The following is a 19604-nucleotide window of genomic DNA, read 5'->3' as shown; positions in this document are numbered from 1 at the left end:
CTGCATAAATAACTTTCAAAGCCAAAGTTGCCTTCAAGGAGGTGGCAAAGGGGGAGAGACCAGGGATGGGTTTCCCAAGGAGGAGGAGGAGGTCATGGCACCTGCGCAGCAGTTGTGGTGGCTATGATGGAGTGAATGTCTGGCTTTGAAGGAGCGGTGCTGGGGCTGACCTAGAGGAGCTTGGAGCCTCCCGCCTGGCAGGCAGGGAGGGGGAGGAGCACATTTTGATTCCTGCCATGGCCAGCACGTAGTTCCAGTTATTTAAGGTTTGTACTTGTCAGGAAGCAGATGTGGCTCAACTGATAGCGCGCTCATCTACCATATGGAGGGTCCAGGGTTTAATCCCCAGGGCCTCCTGACCCGTGTGGTGAGCTGGCCCACGTGCAGTGCTGCCGTGCGCAAGGAGTGCAGTGCCACGCAGGGCCGCCCCTGGGTAGGGGTGCCCCATGCGCAAGGAGCGTGTCCCATGTGAAAAAAGCTCAGCCTGTCCAGGAGTGGCGCAGCACACACAGAGAGCTGAAGCAGCAAGATGATGCAATGAAAAGACACAGTTTCCCAGTTCCGCTGGATAATGCAAGCAGATGCAGAAAAACACACAGCGAATGGACAAAGAGAGCAGACAATGGGGGGGTGGGGGAGTGAAAGAAATAAAAATAAATTTAAAAAAATAATAAAATAAAATAAAGTTTGTACTTGTCTAGCAAAAGTATTCTCATTCCTAAAGAGAGTAAAATGCAGATCTGGCAGAGGATAGAAATTAAGTGGAAACCAAATAGCTCTGCCAACGTTGCTTATTCATCGGTTCCTAAGCAGATAGATGTTGAAGAGTGGACTTTCTGGGATGAAGATGCACCCACAAGTAAAAGATTAAAGGAGGGATTGGGCATGTGGCAACACAACAAAATGCTTTGGAATATCTGGAACCTGCCTTTTTTAAGGACATGACACCAATTATAAGAAAGACTCAGAAAATTGTTATTAAGAAGAGAGAACCATTAAATTTTGGCATCCCAGATGGAGGGACAGGTTTCTCTATTGGTTAGTAGTTGCACAAGATGTGCCTTTTATTCATCAGTCTCATGAATTAGGTGACTTAGATACCTGGCAAGAAAATGCCAATGCATGGGAGGAAGAAGAAGATTTGGCCTGGCAAGCAGAAGAAGTTCTGAGGCAGCAGAAAATAGCAGAGAGAGAAAAGAGAGCAGCAGAACAAGAAAGGAAGAAAATGGAAAAGGAAGCACAGCAGCTAATGCAGAAGAAACAAAACAAAATTGTCATGAAACTTGCATAACAAATGATCTTTAGACGTCATAGTGCCCAAGCAACATTTGTATGGATTTGAGAGTATTTTCAGAATACAAATGTGCAGCTTGATTTTAATGTGTTTATCAGGTCATCCTGGACTCATGGCTTCTCCCAAAGTACTCTTAATTCTTAAAAAACTTAAAAACAAAACAAAACAGACTTATGGGACAATGTTTTATTCAACATGCTCCAAATATGAGACAGTCTAATGCTGTTAAGAAATAATTACAAAGGGAATATACCTGTTCCTCTTCAAGCTAGAGTTTCTAGCTAAATAAATGGGTGCAAATCATTTTATGGTGGAAAATGACTGCTAGTATGCTTTCCTTCAGTGTGTATAATAATAAAATACACAATTTTAAATATATTTTTTCCCATGACTACCTGGCATAAACTGAACAAACTATAGGGCTTTAACTTCCTTATTTTGTCAGAAACTAGTGTTTGCATACATTTCCTCTAATTTGAAAAGGTACCTTTTATTGTTTAAGCAATCTGATGATTTTGGTTTTTGTTCAAAAAAATGACATTCAATACAATAATTTTATTATAAAAATAAATAACTCAAGGATTTTGGGGAAAAAGAATAAAACAATAATAAGACAACAATTCACATTTATTACTCATTTACTGTGTGCCAGGCAGTTTATAAGCACTTTACATCATGAACTTTTTAAATCCTCACAACAAATCTATTAGATAGTATGATTATTCCCATTTTGAAGATGGAGCTAAGGATCTTGCCAGGATTTGAGCCTAGGTGGTCCAGCACCTACCAGAGCCAAGCTCTGAATCTGTATGCACTTCTCCAAGTGCCCTCTAAACCTTTGATTTGATAATGACCTATAAACATACAGAGGGGTTATTATTTCCAGTATTGTATAAAATAATTCATTTTACTTGAGTCCTAAAACTTCATAAAGATTGCCATGGTGCTAAGGAGTTATGGAAAGGTTCTCAAGAAAGTTTATCCCTTTGCCATACGGAGATATCTGTAAAAAGTATAAGACTTTATAAAATTCTGTCACATGACCATGGGGATGCACAAGTCCAAATTCCGGAGACAGGATGCAAACCAGGGGCACCTATGAAATGTCCCAGGAGATGTTGGCTATCTGAAATCAAGCTGGAAAATTCTCTCTGAATGCTGAAACCACTTCCCCTTTTAAGGCATTCAACTGATGGGATAAAATGCCACTCATTGCTGATGGTAATCTACTTGGTTGATTGTAGATGTCATCAGACATCCATGCAATAAATTCACTGGTGACTAAAGTCCATAAATGTCCTTGTATTACAATTAGCCCAGTGCTTGCTTGACCAAACAATTGGGCACAATTATGGCTGAGTTGATGCATAAGCTTAACCGTCACAACATCTGATGTAAACTCAATGAAACTAGGATCACAGGCATTTGTGTAACATGAATCTCTCCCCGAAGAACTAATTTTCATCCTGTTTTTGAGTAAAAGGAAACTTTGCTTCCATATTAAAACAACTTCACTTGTACTTCAGAGGAAGCCTAGCTAAGGTTTACACAGGAACATTTCATACTTTTCTCATCCTTGAAGAAATGTGTGACAATTCTATTGAAGTAGATATCCCAGCCCTATTGATCAAACTCAAGAGATTTGGAAAATTTCCGGGAGAGATTTTTTTTCCTTACATTCAAATTCCTGATATCCCTATTTCAGCCACAAGGAGGACAAGAGAATGGCTGTGGATGTTTGTAAGAAGAATAAGTTAAAGGAAAAGGAGAAAGGTATACTTCCACTTACCTATAAAAATTATACAAGGATGTCATTGTCTTTTTAAAAATTCAGGAACATATAGGAATGCTATCCAAAAGAATCAAGTTTTTCTTTTATACATTCAAATGGAAAATAGAGTTAAAATCTGCCTTTTTGCAAGAAAACTTTCTTATAATAAATGAACAGAAAAGTGAATTATGATACTATAAATAAATCTACTGACATATAATAAAACAAAGTTTGATGGTTTTATGGTGTCACTGGAACCCTTGGATGTATTTATAGTCATGTTAACAGTCATCTGTATTTTTTCAGAACTTTTATTTCATTTCACATTATGAGAATGTTTAGCTGTCTTTTTTTTTCTCCCCCTAAACTTGGCTTTTATAAACCTGAGTGGAGAGAGGAAGTAAGGATTTCTACTCTTCATATACGGAAAAACAATGGCCCCCACCTAAGAGCTTAACCTGTTCATGTCAGGTGCCAAAACCTAATGCAAAGGCTCCTGGCACCTGGCGTGAGCACATACACTCCATGAGGCTCGTTTTAGAAGCCAGAAGATTCCCCAGACTACTTGACTGCTGAAGCACAGACCAAAACAAGACAAAGAGAGCCAGGACAGGTAAGAATTCTCACCCCTTATCGTGGGAAAGTCTCCTGGCACAGGTGGGGTGAGATTAAAAAGCAGAGGTGGTGGGGAGGTGGGAAGGGGACAGTCTATAATGCCAATTCTGAAGTCTGAAGAAACAGAGAAACCCAGCTATTGACCAAGGAAGCCCAGCTACAGGGTGTTAGGTTCCAAAGTGTATTGTTAGGATTGTGTGGGGGTTTATCCACGTGGAGCTGAGTGTGTTTGTTCCTGTGAAATTATTTATAATTTTTCAACTTTAAATCTGTGGTGAGCCTAACATTTCTGAATCTATTTCTCTTCTTTTCTATCATAAAAGTGGACTCTCATCTTCACCCTGGAGCTGCCCACTTGATTTCCAAGTGTTCTCACTCAGGGGACCCAGGAGAGAAGACAAATAACTCAGGAAGAAAGAAGGGGGAACCCTGGGGAGTAGTGCAGGTGATCCTAAATTCTTTAGCTAGAATTCTAGCAGTGGAGGGTGTTTAGAAGGTATCACTGTTGCTAAAATATAGAAATATATCTTTAAAGTGTCCATTTAATATAAGCTCTGACAGACATAAGAAGGAAGGAAATTGGAAAAGAAGTTTTAATAGTAATGCATTGTCTACAGGAAGGGACAGGAGGGACAGAAAATGCTTGGGGAAAAAAGCACGTTAATTTGGAGGATATGCATTATCAGGATAATTGTGGGTTTCCTTTTCTGGAATGAGAGGTACAAAATAAACCAATTTCACATTTATCCTCTGATAAGTCTTCTTGATATTTAAGAGTGTCCCCAAATGGAATCAGCCTGACTGGAATTCACGATATCTTTTGGCATTTTGCACAAAGTAAATAAATAAAAGGTATGACAAGTAAAATGAATAGTTTTGCTGTGACACACCAGCATTTCCAGATTTTGTAATACGTTAAGGATTTACTCTCTCACTTTATTGCCTAGCAGAGAATTAAACAGGAGGTCCATCTAAGCTGCCCATGCTTTCTCTGGATAAAGTAAAAGTACAGTCTTCAAAGTACTCGGTGCCAATTCAGAAAAGAAGAACAACGTTACATGGGAAGGTGGTTGACTCATCTCTTCAGCAAATGCTTTTCGCTGGGAACTGATGTTGCAAAAGCTCATAAATGTGTCAGTGAAACAAATGGTATAAGAACATGCAAGTATGAGATTGGCAATTGAGCCAGTCAGTCGTTCATTCAACAAATACTTATTGAGCTCTTATTATGTGCTACCCATTGTTCCATCCAGAGGAACACAGAGACGGTTAAAGACAGCATTCAGGGAGTTTCCAAACTTATTTAAGGAGATAGCCCATGAATAAATACAAATATACAATAATTTCAGAAAGCTGAGAGTGCTATGAAGGAAAAAATCAGGGTAATGGGCTAGAGTGCTTCTGATGAGGGCCAGAGAGAGCCTCTGAGGAGGTGACATATGAACTGACACCTAACTGTTAAAACACCAGTCTTATAAGGTCTTGGGGAAAAGCCTTTCCGACTAGCCCATCAAGAATAAAGGCCTTGGATGGGAATGAAACTTGGCATGTTCAAAGAACAGAAATAAAGTCTGGGGGACAGGAGGGTAGTGAGCCAGGAGACATTTGGCAGGAGCTGGAGCTGGAAAATTAGACATGAGCCAGGTCATATAAGTGCCCTTAGGCCATGATTGGAGTTAGAATACGTCCGATGTGCAGTGGGAATCCATGTTAAAAAATAAAATCAGATAGCGGTTGGATTGAATCAGAATTATCCCAGGCCTTAAAGAGTACTGCAACTATTTGTCAGGTGCTATGTTAGATACTCTGTATTGCATTATCTCATTTAAAACGCCTAACAACCTCTGGAGAGAGGTAAGATCTACATTTTACAGAGGACATTGAAATCTGAATTTAAGGTTCATAAACCATCCCCTTCCCCTAGCTGCAGAGTTCCTGGGTACATGTTGCTGGGTTTCGGCTTAAGACCCTGTTTGCCCGCCACCAGCTAAGCACATGGAAGACCTGGACATAAGGCCACTTCCCTCGAAGACTGTGGACCTTGGATCACCGTTAGAGCTAGGAGCCCCAGCAACTAGGATGACTGTGCACCATTTTACCACTGGCACATGGACCCTGGGGAGAACACTGATTCCAGAGTACCATGTCACTACCATAAATCCTGCAATGGACTTGATATTTGACCTTGAAGACAAATTGTCGGCAGGTTGGGTATTTTCATCCCTTAGAAAGAAATAATGCCAACTTTTTCAATTCTTCCAAGGAGTAACAGGACTGGGCAGTTAGTTGGGGTGGGGGTTGGGGGGTTGGAATATTCACTGAGAAAATGAGTATAATAGGTGCTATAAGCTCCTTAAAAGAAAAGTGCCATCTAAACACAACATGTATGGATAGGATTTAGTCAGCAGATTACCTTAAAAGTATTATTTCCCTCTGTCTCTCTAAAAAAAACAACAACAACGATAAAAACAGTTACGTGGTTTTGAACCGTGTGATGGGAAGGAAGGAGTCAAAGATAGCAAGATCCCGGGGAAAAGCGCCCGGTCCATCAGGTTGGATCTGCGCCTTCTGCTCCTCACGGGAGGGGGCAAAGGCCTCGTCCAGAATGTCACCCGTTCTCTGGCACAGCCTTGTCCGCCCCTCCTGGAGTCACAGATGGCCACCACGGGCGCACCAAGCAGCTTCCTGCCCCTGGCGCTCTCCCCTGCTGCTTCAGCCTGGATGTAAAAGCCGCGCTCTGTTCAGCGCCCAGCGCCAAGGAGACGCAGGGTCTTCAGCTACCTGGGGCGGCGCCTCCGCGGCCGGTCCTGGGGGCACCAAGTCCTCGTCTTGGGCCGCCGGGCGCGGCCCTCGACCTTTCTGAAGTTCTCTGGCCAGCCCCGGAGGCGCTGGTGCTACCCTCGGGGTCCTGAAGTCCAGGAGACCTGCCCCCGGGGAGCGGAAGCCACCTTGTGGGAGGACCGCCCCATCCTGCGGGGCTCCTCATCCTCGGGAGTCCCCAGGTCGCCCCTTCGCCTTCGCTCTCGAGATCCTGGACGCGGATTGCCTCCCGTGGGGGCGGGGAGTGTCGCCCCCTGGGAGAGACACGCGCGCCGCGAGCGGTCGTGCCGCGCCAAGTCGGGAGCCGCGCGCGGGCGGCACGGGCGAATCAGCTCCTGCTGACTCAAGGCGTTTATTTTTATTTCTCTTTGGGACTACTTGAGACTTCGTCGCCGACTCTGTTTTGCTTCCCAAATTGTAAAAGACGCCTTAATCGCCTGCTGGGTTGGATGCGCCCGGGAGAGGCGGGAGGAGAGCGTGATCCAGGAGGCGCGGGGTCCGTCTGTTCGGCTCACTCACACACGCGCGCGCACCCGGCGGGGCGGGCGGGGAGCGCGGGGAGGGCGCGGGGAGGACGCGGGGGGCCGGCGCGGGTGTGTACGAGCCGGCGGTTGAATGGGGAGGGCCGGGATTCCGGGCGCCCGCGCCCCTCCTTCCTCCCGAGCCAGCCAGTCCCTCGGCAGAGCGCTCGGCCGGCGCTGATTTGCTCTCGGGAGTGCGCTATTTGCATAGGACTTGCCCATTTGTGAATTTGGCTTCCCAACTCCTCGCTTCACTTCACCTGTGCCTCCCAGGAGCGCGCACTTTGCCGGCGCCCGCCCGCCTCCCGGCCACCCCTGCCGCCTGCGGGGCGCCTCTTCTCCTCGCGGGCTCGCCCTGCTCTCGCCCACCCACCCCTCTCCGCCCCGCGCCGCGCTGGTTTGGGTGGCCGCTCCGCGCCGGTTTCCTCTTCCTCTCCTCTTTCCCTCCGGTCCTTCTTGTTCTCTTCCTCCGGCTGCTGCTGCTCCTGCTTTTCATCCAGTTGGGAAATCCGGGAAGCGAGCGGCTGCTCCGTGGAGCTCGTCCGGAACGCTCAGGGTTAACAGCCTCCGCGCCCTCCGCCAAGTCTCAGAGGAGAACTCTCCCACCTGCAGCCCCCTTTTGCCTGGTAGTTCTGCATTGCAACGTTTGGAAGTGGAAAAGGAAAAAAAAAATGTTTCAACTCCTTGGATGTTGGGATAAACTACCCTGAACCGACTTCTCTTTTAGTCCACCCTTCCTCGGAGTGGCCTCGCGGAGTGTGCAGTTAAGTCATCAGACCCGAGGTACCTAGAGATCAGGAGGCAGCCACGCCGATCCTGCTCTGACATGTGTGGCATTCCTTGGCTCCCCGGCTGGTGTGCTGTGCCCGGGTGGACTCTGGCGCCCTAGATTTCCGCCCCGGCGAAGGGGGCCTTTTGCCTTCTATCTTGTGTGTGCTTTTCTTTCTGACACAGTATATATTTTTTTCTGCTTCTGTTTTAAACATCTGAGCCATCGTCCGTTCTGACCGCGTTTACTCCTTCCCTCTTTCCACAATTTGAGCAAGTCTTCCTCCTGCTATGATGGGCCCCTGGGCATCATGAACTTCGTTATTCCTCCCTGGCTGGAATTCAAACTGCCCATCTGTAGTGGTCCAGTGCGTTGACCATGCACCTGAGAATCCACGCGAGACGGAGCCCTCCTCGCCGGCCGGCCTGGACGCTGGGGATCTGGTCCCTCTTCTGGGGATGTATCGTCAGCTCTGTGTGGAGTTCCTCTAATGTAGCTTCCTCCTCCTCCTCCTCTTCCTCGCCGGGGTCTCACTCTCAGCACGAGCACCATTTCCATGGCAGCAAGCATCACTCAGTGCCTATTTCTATCTATCGCTCCCCTGTTTCCCTTCGAGGAGGGCACGGTGGGTCTCTCGCTCTTTATCCTTTTAAAGGGGCGTAGCCACTCCTTCATCCCCTCGCCTTTCCGAGAATGCCAAGGGTGGGAAGGAAATTTTTTTAAAAAAATGAGTTTAAAATGATGAAAAGCATTTCATATGCATGAGGGAAAATAGTGCATTATTTCCCTTAAAGGCTAGCATTTTCTCACCCCAGATCCCCGATTTTCTCTAAAAGGTTCTGCTCTCCTCAGCCCCTTCATTCATAGCCTCACAAACGTGCTCTCCCCTTTGCAACCTCCCCCTCTGATGCCCTTTCCCACATGGCTGGCAACTTAGATAAGTCCGGGGTGCAGCACTTTTGAGAATTCATTCATTCACCTGGCTTTCACTCTTCCTCTCTCTGATCTTGCTTGGGAGTGGTGGGGAGAAAGCAGACAACAGGAATCCTTAGCTCTTCAGTCTGAAGTTGATTGAGCTGCTGTAAAGTGGCCGGAGTGGTAAAGGTCAGGGGAAGAAGCACTGAGTGTAGGAAGGCAGAAAATAAAATTAATAACCAGTGGCCATTATAAGTTATTTTGGCAGCTTTATGTTTGCCCAGATAGCTGGTGGAACAAGCAACTATCACCAAAACTGCACATCTAATATTGCTACCAGCCAGAGAGGAAGCAAAATGTAAGACAAGGCTAAATCCATTTATAAATTCCCTAATGGAAATCACAGTAACTTCTATTCCACCATTTATGCAGCTGCTATTTCAATTCATGGCAGCAAGATGGGCTTGTTCCCAAATACAGGTATGATGTGTTTTGCTCCAAATAAGTCTCTTTGCATAGCTAGTATAAAGGAAGAGATCCATGGCTCTTAAAAATATATTCCGCTCTGGGCAGGTTGCCTCTAAAGCAGCTAAGGTAGACGCTTGCTGTAGTAAACTGTTCTTCGGAGGGAGCTTTGGTATTTATTTACTATGCCCTCCACTCTGGAGGTGAGGAGGGGAGGATCACAGAGGCCAGCTGCAGGAGCGGCCCTCGAGGGAGCAGGAGTGTGACCCAAACTTTAGGTCCCCTGCCCTAGCTTGTGTTTTGAAGACCTATAACATGCAGACCCCATTCGGAACGTCAGTTCTTCCCACTGCCGTCTAGCTGTGGGCTTCTGTGAAGTAGAAGCACACTGAGAAAACGCCAGCATGCACTATGGCTCTTTGTGGCTCTCTTTAAATTTCATTTGATGGAGTTGTCAGGCAATTCAGAGCTTGTACGTTTGGGGTGGGGGGAGGGGAGTGGGAAGGAGGAATGCTTGATCTTGATCTGGTTGCTGTTTTCTTTGTGACTCCTGCTGGGTCCAGTGTAGGCTTTCGTGAAAAAAAAAAAAAAAAGACACTAGGAGAGAAAGAACCATGACTATCAAAAAAGCAATTTCATTGAAATGTAAACTGTCAACTCCGTAGAGGAGAGAGGGACTGGAGGAGTGGGAAAGAAAAAGGGGGTAGTGAGAGATGCAGGGAGCCAGACAATCACTAATAGCCATAATTAAACACAGAAATGCTCAGTGATAATTAGCTAAATTTTGCTAATTAGTGCAAATGATCAGCAGGGAGATGAAGATTATGCGTTAGTTAGAGGTTATAGGCTGGCAGTGTCTTGATGTTTTCTGTTTAGGATGTAAACAGTTAAAAGCAGCTACTGGTAAGTGACAGAATTGGCAAAGCAGTACCTCCCTGGGGTTCCTAATTCTCTCTCGGCTAAAGGAATTGAGACTTGCACAGGTTAAACATGAGACCTCTAATTGTTTCATTTCTTCAAGGATCCCTTGCTCTGTGCCCTCTAAATCTTTTCCACTAGTTCCCATTCTCATTAACTTACATCGGATAATATTCAGAGTGATGCAAAGGAGAACAAAGAAAGCAAATGCTAGTGACCCCAGAAAAGGCCCCGATCTACCTGAACCATAGAATGCTGTGAACTCAGGGTCTTGTATGGCTCATGTAACTTCAGGGTCCTCTTTCAATCCTCAAGTCCTACCCCACTGATTTGGGACTTGGAGAGTAAATGCTTCTATAGTAAGTTGGCTCCTTGCATATTTAATTTATGCTTTTGAGCTTGAAATCAGGAGAAACAGCAGTCAAAAAGATGCCTGGCTTTCTGGCTCTGATCCTATATCTAAGCTATGACCTTTTGCATCTCTAGCTGAAAGGAGACCCCAGAGCTTTGCTAATGCACCTTTTATTCTTAGTTGGACTACACTGGTTTTTCCCTCGTCTAAGACTAAAGCCTGGCTAACAACAATTATTTTTAAAAATCTATATGGGCAGAGGTGGCAGGAGGTACAACACCACATGACTGATGGTTGTTGTGGATACTTTCATGCCAAGCTTATTCCAGAGTTAAAGGCAGTGATCTCCGTTGTCTGGGAAGAAGTGGATACCCTTCATTCTGGTGTAAAGCCAAAACTGGAAGCTAGAGTCCAAGACTCAAGGTCCAAGGCTCTTGGACTCAACAGAGATTTTTCCGCACGTGCCCTTGTTCCCCTTGCCCCTGTCCTGAGCTGGCCAAGGTCCTCTGAGCTGGTCTGTAATCACCTGTTGCTAACTCTCCACTCCACCTTCCCCTACCTTGTAGGGGATTCACACCAAGACAGATGGAGACAGAAATCCTCCCAACAGCTGGTATTGTACCCATGCTTGGTTCCAATCTGTAGAAAATTGATTATTATAGATCTACGAGGTGTCTTTCCACACATGCTGAGGGCCTCCTCGATCGTCTCAGGTTAGGATTGTGTCTCAGATTAGAATTAACCCCATTCTTAACTGGGATCTATTAAACTTTTCCTCTTTGGTCAGTCCCTTCTCTCAGGCCCTCTGAGGCTGTTTGTTTTCACTTTCTTGCTCTGTTCTATTCAAGTCATTCAATTAACATTTATTGAGCACTTACTGTGTCCCAGGCTGTGTGCTTGCTGCTAAGAATGCGGAACTCAATAAAACCCTGTGGTATTCAGCTAGGGATAATTTCAGAAGCTTTTTCTTCAGCTGAAAGATAAATGCTTTTATATTTTAAAAAGCGGGGGGTGGGGGTGGGGATCTAGCTACCAAACCAAATTAATGTTGAAGATCTGAATGCCCTTTATAAAATACCGATTTGTATTCTCTTATGTTATTCGAAATAACTCTCTAGGTATGTTTTTAATCTTCAGTTTTGCTTTTATACTTAGAATTCAAGTTTATTAAAGTGCCTAGGTAGTTTCGTGGTATGGAGCATATAAATACTGAAGTATATTTGTTTACCAAATTTCAGTTCCATAAGAGAGTTTCATATATTTTTCTTTCTTTTTTCCTCTCTTCTAACTTTAAGAACTTCAATGTACGTATGCCTGAAAATGCTTTATTATTTATAATTTTAAAGAGCAATTTTCTCAAAGGACATTAAGTTTAAGTATGCACTTTACATTTTATCCTCCATAAAATAGGAAACCTTCCTGACTCCAAAGTCTATTTTAAAAGGGAACACACCACAATTCATAGGAGGAAGATCTCTTACTCTGAAGGCAGGGGTCTGTGTGAGGGCAGAACACCACCTAAGTCCTATCTGAATCATCTTAGCAAAGATGGTGATGCTGGTGGTCCCGCTTGTGGCACATGAGCCAGGAGTCCTTCTTGTGGGAAATTGTACTGCTCATTCGTTGTCACAGAGACCTATCTCGCATGATTTTTCTGCCATGGCTTTGATTTGCACTGATCTGTGAAATACTTTCTTCTGCTCAGCCAGCTGCTTTCTAACCACTTTCTCTCTCCCTTCCTTCTCTGGATTGGGTTTGCTGAATAATTCATAGTGTTGGTTGACAGATAAAATGATAAGATTTATATGTCTTTGGCCTCAGTGATGAATTAATTAAATTGGTTTCTCCTTCTCTCTTTCCTCTAGATACTTTGTTTTTCTTCTCTAAAATTTGCGGGTGAGTGGTGAGTCTGGATGTTATCTTGTTCTTGAAAGACCACCGTGGGGGATTGTAATATCCCAGGGTAAACTTGCTCAGGACTTTCCTCGTGGGGAATGGAGTGGGGTGGAAAGAGGGTTGCCATAGCATAGGAAGAGGAGATGCAATGCTGGAATCAATTCCCGTGGGAGCTGAGAGGGAACAACAAACTGACTGATTGCTATAATTCCATAGTGAGAACTTCATTCCTTCAGCTTCAGCTTTTGAATTCATCTTACATCTTAGTGAATACATTTACCAGATCTCCAGAAGCCTACTTACTTGGACACTGGGTCATCTGGAAGGGAGGCAAATCTCTGAAGATAAAACTTTGAACACCCCGCCCCCCCCCATGGCAGTAATTGAGAAAGAGGTAAAGTTGTGTTCAGTGAATATCTGTTGACCGGAAACTTTCACAGTGGAAAAAGAAAATCTTCAGTGCGAATGGTAGCAATTTATGAAATGGATAAGATGGTGCCTCAAGAGGAAAAATTCTATTTATATATGTGCAAAAAACAGTAACAGTAGTTCTAGTTACCGCTTGTGTTTGCTTTCCTCTCAGTTTATCTTCCTTGACAAAGTTCCAGACCTTTATGTCCATGCAGATGAATTCTGTCTGTCTTCAGCCACGTGTGCTGCAGACAGATTCAAATGGCCACACTTGAAGCCTCTCTCCTCTTAGACTTGCTGTCATTCCAGCCCAGACAGCTCCAGCCCTCCCATTGTCTTCCTTTATGAACTACAGCATCATGTGCTTTTCCTTTTCTCAGATGCCCACCACCATTTCTTCACGTCTCATCCTTTGGTGAAGGATAAAAACAGGCTAAATAAGTAAAAATAACTATTTTTCTTGGTCGTTGAAAAAGATGTCCTTTTAAAAAGTGACAATTTCATTGTTGATTTTCTGTTGGATTTTTGTTGTGTGAAAGTTCATCTTAAAATATAAAAATGTCTACTTCATGACGTGGTTCTGATGCTTGGATGGATAAGATTGAGAAAATGTATTATAAATATAAAGTCCTTGCTGTTCTATATCCCAAGCAAGGTATTAAGCTCTTTGGGGAAAGGGAATATATGCTATATTTGGTTTCTGTATTCAGAGACTTCTGAAAAAACAATGATGAGAATTGTGCTAAAGAGAATGACAGTTGAATGAAAATGGAGTTTAATGGGCAGTGGAATGTAAGGTGAGAAGGGGAAAAACCAGCCATGGAATTTGGAGTTAGAAGGAATAGGTCTCAGTCTTTGTTTTGCTACTTAGGAACCTTGCAAACCTAGACAAGCCACTTGGCTCGGCTAGATTCAATTTCTTCATCTTTAAACTGGGAATAGCAAAAATAGTATTTGCCATATACACTTCACAGGATTGTTTGGGAAATTAAGCAAGTTGGACTTTGTACACTGTAAACTGCAGTGTACAGGCTAAATATTTTATGGCATATATTTTAATGATGATGTTATCCTCTTTCACTTCCTTGAACAAAGATGAGCTTCAATATAGAATTGTTTGCTGGTTGGTAGATTGAGGTTAAAGAGCACACACATAGTAGGTCTCTTCATTTCCCTATGTATAGCAACACTTTTGCATCAAAGGGTTTTTTCATTTATGTACTACTTATTTTGGAGAAATATAGAAGAGAAAATATTAACATGTATTTCTTTGTTTATGGCACTGGGCGGAAGAAGCTAGCATGTGTGGTAAGATTGTAACTTTTGGTAATTGTCACCTTAGGTAGAAATCCATTCCAGGCAAATTTTAGACTGGATTAACAGATCACATATTTTTTAAAAAGCTATTTATATCTCAGAGATCTGGTGAGTGAAAGTGGAAAGACCGCCCTGAAATATTCTGAGACCATTTTGGAAATTCAGCATAGGATTCTGTTTCTAGCAAACTTATGCATAATTCAAACATTTCCTATTTGATGCTCAGTATCCACTGAAAACTCGACTCCTTAATCTAGTTTATGCAAGGAGGAATTAGGTCTTTTTTTAGGGCAACTATTTTCAGTTCTGGAAATGGATACTACTTTTAATGTCATATCTGATACCTTTACCTACCAAGGCTGAAAGGTTATAGAGGAGTTGTGAGTGTGCTATTGTGTTGAAATCCATAGCGTTGCCTTTGTGGAGCCTGTATTTAAAGCCAGAATTCTTAAGGAGATGACATGGCGCTGAGTCATAAATTTTACTCCTACTGTTCTCCCTGACCAACTCTTTGACTTTGGATGTGACGTCATGCTTTAAAAATTTTATTTTATTAATCTTCTAATTTTTAGAGATTCTGTTAGGACATCTTGATCTTTTTCCTGTAGTTTTCTGCGCAGTATGTAGTAGGTGTATATGTGCCTTAGTATTATAACTGGGAACACTTCCTTTTTCATTTCTTCCTCATTTGTACAATGAAAGAGAGAGGGTTGATGGGATGATCTCTCAAAATGTTTCTCAGCACCAGGACTGCATGATTCTCTGATTCTTATGTCTTTAAAGATACCACTGTGCATCTTAAACCTGTCTGGGTTGCGCAGGGCTGCCCGTATTTTATAGGTCTATTTTCTTGACTATCATAATCACTTATGCCAAAGCTACCAGCCAGGTTTTTTCTTTTTCCCTTCGACAGAAGCAGTATAATATACCAGAGTAGCACACTGAGATATTGTAAAGCCTGTAATCCAACTTCACCAGAGAGTCACGCTGAGATGGGAAGAACACAGCTTTCGTTTAAACACACCTTATTAATACTGGAAAGGAACTCTGCGTTTTGTTTAAAATGCTCTGTTGTGTTTAGCCATATCGGAGTAGGGGGCAGAATAGCAATTGAGTTTGTAAAAGGCAAGTGGGTTTTTCCACTTACATTTAGGATTTTGAGAGACACTTCTTAGATCATACCCCAACACATAACAGTGCCAGGCACTGTTCCAATAGCGTTTGCCTATATGACTTCATTTCATCCTCACAATCCTTTGAAATTAATAAAGTTAACCCCATTTTACAAATAAAGTCACTGAGACTCAGTGAGGTTAAGTCGTTTGACCAAAGTCATAGGTGGTAGAGTCAGGGTTCAGACCCAATTCTGATCACCAAGATCCTGGTCTTTCCATTATACCACACGGCGTAGCATCTCAAGAAAGAGGCAAAAACAAACACAATAATCTCTTTCATCAGGAATAGGTATTAGTGCAGTTACCACACCTCTGGAAAGCATCTCCAGGAGTGTCTGGTTCACAATAAACATATGAAATGTGCATCTCTCTGAATTGATTCCTACCCAGGAAGACAGTAATTAAAAGGAGCAGACTGACCAAATATTCACGCCGGATAGGTAATTTTGAATGAATGAGTAAAGGAATGAATGAGTGCCAAATGACTCTGGTGTCCTCCGAGAGGAGGGTTGGTAGTTTATAAAAGCCACAACAGGCTGGGGAAGTCATGCTCCCCTCGGAAGCATACCAACAGACTCGTAGAACTTCAGGGATACAAAGGAGCTTTGGGATCATGTGGCCCTCATATTTTCCAGATGGGAAAAGCAGGTCTTGCCCAAGGACATCTTGTCAGTGTTAGAATTGTTAGGAGCCCAGGCAGTTCGACTGCGAGTCCATCACACTATTTTATTACCCTACTGCAGAAAGGTCAAATTCTTCCTCCTTCAAGATCCTTTCTCAAACTGCCAGACCCTCTCCTACCTCTTTTTCTGCCACACAATCTTCCCTTCACCAGGTTAATTCCTGGAGGCACACAGATTCTGCTGAAGTTGGGCTTTCTCGGCCTTCTGTAAAAATTAATTTTTCGTGGGTATCCTTCTCATAGGTACCTGACCTGTGCTAATAGATTGGGTTTCATGGGGTATATACTGAGGCTTCCTTGCATGGGAGACCCCAGTGTGAGAAAGTGCCGAATCAGGTTTTCCGGAAGCAAGGCCCTTCACGCACGTTGGGATGCACCAGAGAGTAGGGAAGAAATGGCCTGTATATTCTCCAGTCTGCTCTCCAGCTGGAAACGACCACTGTGTTGATAAAGGACATAGCCCCAGCCCTACCCTACACGAATGTAAAGCCCCGAGAAACCAGCAAGCCACATTTTCTGGGGCACCGTCCTCACCTTACCTTTCTTCTTATTGTTTTGAAATATTCTTCTCACTCCCCGTCATTAAAACACAATCGTGTATACTCCTGAGTGACTTTCCCCCAAACTATGAATCTCAAATGTTTCCCAGGCAGTCTTTCAGAATTTGAATATAATTACACGCTTTGGGTGCAAATTGTGGTTTTTGCTACATAAGAGACTAATGGAAATGATCCGCCTGTTCCTGTAGTTTACAGATTATATGCCTGAGAACTGGGGATATATATTTAGGCTGCTTTTCTGTGTGGCACATTAAAATGAAAATGAACTCTGGGTGAGCCCCTGCGGTTGCTAGGCAGTAGAACGGGTTGATAGAGCACGGTATTAAACTGAAACGGTGCTGGCGTTTTACTTAACATCTATTTGCTTTGCACCTTTTGTCATTGGATGTTCTTCTAGAAGGGAAAGGGGAAGAGACAGCAGGGTCTGCCTGGCTGCAGAGGCTCAAACAAGGAAGAAGTAGTAATCAGCTCAACCTGCAAAGTGAAATGAACAATTTTAATAATTGAATTTGCCACATTCAGAAGCCATAGGGAACTCTTTATGATAAGGATGCAGAGCTTGTGGAAGTATGTTGGGGTGACTGAAATCTTCATGAACGTGGACTTGAGCAGCTACCTGTTTTCAGAATAGGTACAGTGACTGGCAAAGTGAGGCTAGCTTTCCAGTCTGAGCTTTGCCCCAGTAGCTCCAGAGTAAAGGCTCCTGGTTGAAAATTTTAAATGTGCTTCCATAGCCCATTAACCCCTGCTCTCAAATCCTGATAGGCAGCAAAAGCTTTGGGGCTTCTTTATAATGGATGCCTAATAGAGTAACCAGCAGTTTTCCATTGCTTTGAGACTTGACTTTAAGAAAGGTCTAAAGGCCCTTATGAAAAACGGCTAGATCCCAGATATATCAAGACCCTTTTAGAGTCCTTTATGTATGTGTAAGGACTCTTGGGATGAACTTTAGCAGATTTCCATTCCAATTTGCTTCCAATGTTTTCCAAGGCAATTAAAAGGTTAAATCAGCTGTTGGGGGACCTTGGCCTTCTGAATCATTTGAGTGGAGGTGGGTAGGGGAAGCTCTGGTCTAGGGAGCCAAGGGAAATGTATGTCTTTCCCTGAGCCAATTTCTCTGCATCAATAGATGGGCATCTTTTAGCCTCTGCCTATGCTATAGTCAATCTTCACAGACAAAACAAAACCAAGAAGGGCACTTCTGTGCTTTCACAAGAAGGATAATACCTAGTTATCTATTTTACATTTTGCTCTTTATAATAACAATGATAATAATGAGATTTCAGGTTTTGCTTTTTTTTTTTGTTTTTACTACTTTCAATATATCTGACACACTGCTAATTGTTTTATTTCATTTAATTCTCCTCTGAGGCAGGTAACGTTATTTACCCATTTTACCGGTATGGACACTGAGGCACAGAAAGGATCTGTCACTTGCCAGTGGTTGCACAATAGTTGGTTAGGTATCTATATAATATTGCATAAACATTTAAATAAATTTCATGGCCAGATGTTAAGAGCACAGGCTTGTGCTCTGAAAATTAAAATTTACTTTAGATGTTTATTATTTACTTAAATGCATTTAAAATTTGTTTAAATGTTTATGCAATATTATCTGGGATGATGGGCAAAATTCTCAAAGTTGTTTTCTCAGATAGAATACCTGCCCATTTTTCAAAGGGTCTTTTATGTTCTACCTAGAGCCAAGACTATGAATATCTTCTAACTTGACAGCTAACACTTAATATGCATCTACTTTTTGTCAGGTATTGATCCAAATGCTTTAGTTTATCTCATTTAATCTTTACCAATGATGATCTTTCAAAATGGGTACTATGTTCATCAGGAACTGTAGAAAAAAATTGAACCTGAGGGAGTTAGGGGATTCACTCAATCCTTCCGGCTTCTAGGTGTTTCACCCCTTGATCTATTCAACTTTAGGCCAGACGGTCTTGGCAGATGTAGCCCTGTTCTTAGTTTGAGAGAAGCTGATGAGGACATATTCAAATAGTCATAGATCTTATGATATTGTAGGAAACTATTAGTGCTTTCTGAAACAGCCTTGGAAACTCAGGTCAATTCTAGAGTTAGCAGGCAGGGAACAGTTACATATTCGATCAAAGGTGCAAGAAGAAGAAATCCCCTATATTGACAAGGGAGCGCATTGCTCGATAACCCCCCTCATTTTTTTCATTCACACTAAGAAATTCCTTTATTTGGAAATGAAGTTTCCAATAGTAGTGATAGCCTTTCTCCTCAACTTATAATTTTAGGCAAACCATAAACCTTACTGGTTTTAGTTCTCTCACCTGTAAAATAAGGGAATTGCAATCAGTGATCATGAAGTGGCCTGCCAGAACTGCCTTTCCAAGTACAATATTCATCTTTCTTTCTGTGCTGATAAGCAAAATTCTGATGATTTCTAAAATACCTCTTCACTCCTCTTAGATCCCCTTTGAAACTGATTTTACTCTTGGCCCTTCATGCATGTGGAAGCAGGTCATCAATTAGGAGGGTAAAACTAATGGAAAACAATATTTCAAGAATGGGAATGTTTTTTCAATTTGGCAAGTATATGTGTGTACATGCACATATGGGTGAATGTGTGAACCAGGAAAAAAAAGTGATGCAGCATAAGGGCCTTGACAGCAACCTAATTATCTCCTGGTCTGGAATGTAAAGATTAGACATGAGGACCATGCATGCTGTGCATTATAGATGAAGGGATGTTTCAGTACTTGCTTCTCACTGCTCTGGTGACTTTTATCAATGCATAATTATCATGGGCTCATGTCAACAGGTCAATAATAATCTGAGAGGGAGACAGCTTTTGAGTGAGACAGAAATATGCACCTTGAGGCTTAGCCCTTTATAGCCAATCCTTCTCATTGAAAGGACTCTTATTTCTTGTTTTTCCCATGCCAGGGAGCCATTTTGTATATATGTTTCACAACTCCATCACTTATCAGTTATTAAGGAGTTCTGACTTTTACATAGAAATGCTCAGAGAATCCTGAGATAGTGACTATTTCCCTACACAAGGTAACTCAATAGCAGGAACTCAGAAATAGACCCACACCTAAATACCATATTCCCCATGCCCTGGATGATGACCCTAAAATA

At 43.0% G+C, this 19604-nt stretch overlaps 1 protein-coding gene and 1 pseudogene across 31 annotated transcripts in view; both read left to right on the top strand.

The window, feature by feature from the left end:
• NRXN3 (neurexin 3) overlaps positions 1–19604 on the top strand; it is a 1657938-nt gene that overhangs the window by 1098192 nt on the left and 540142 nt on the right. The window lies entirely within an intron of this gene.
• LOC101440389 (receptor-binding cancer antigen expressed on SiSo cells-like) lies at positions 237–5007 on the top strand (annotated as a pseudogene).

This window comes from Dasypus novemcinctus, chromosome 3, assembly GCF_030445035.2.
Source record: "Dasypus novemcinctus isolate mDasNov1 chromosome 3, mDasNov1.1.hap2, whole genome shotgun sequence".
Lineage (NCBI taxonomy): Eukaryota > Metazoa > Chordata > Mammalia > Cingulata > Dasypodidae > Dasypus > Dasypus novemcinctus.
This window is presented reverse-complemented; position numbering and strand designations above follow the sequence as displayed.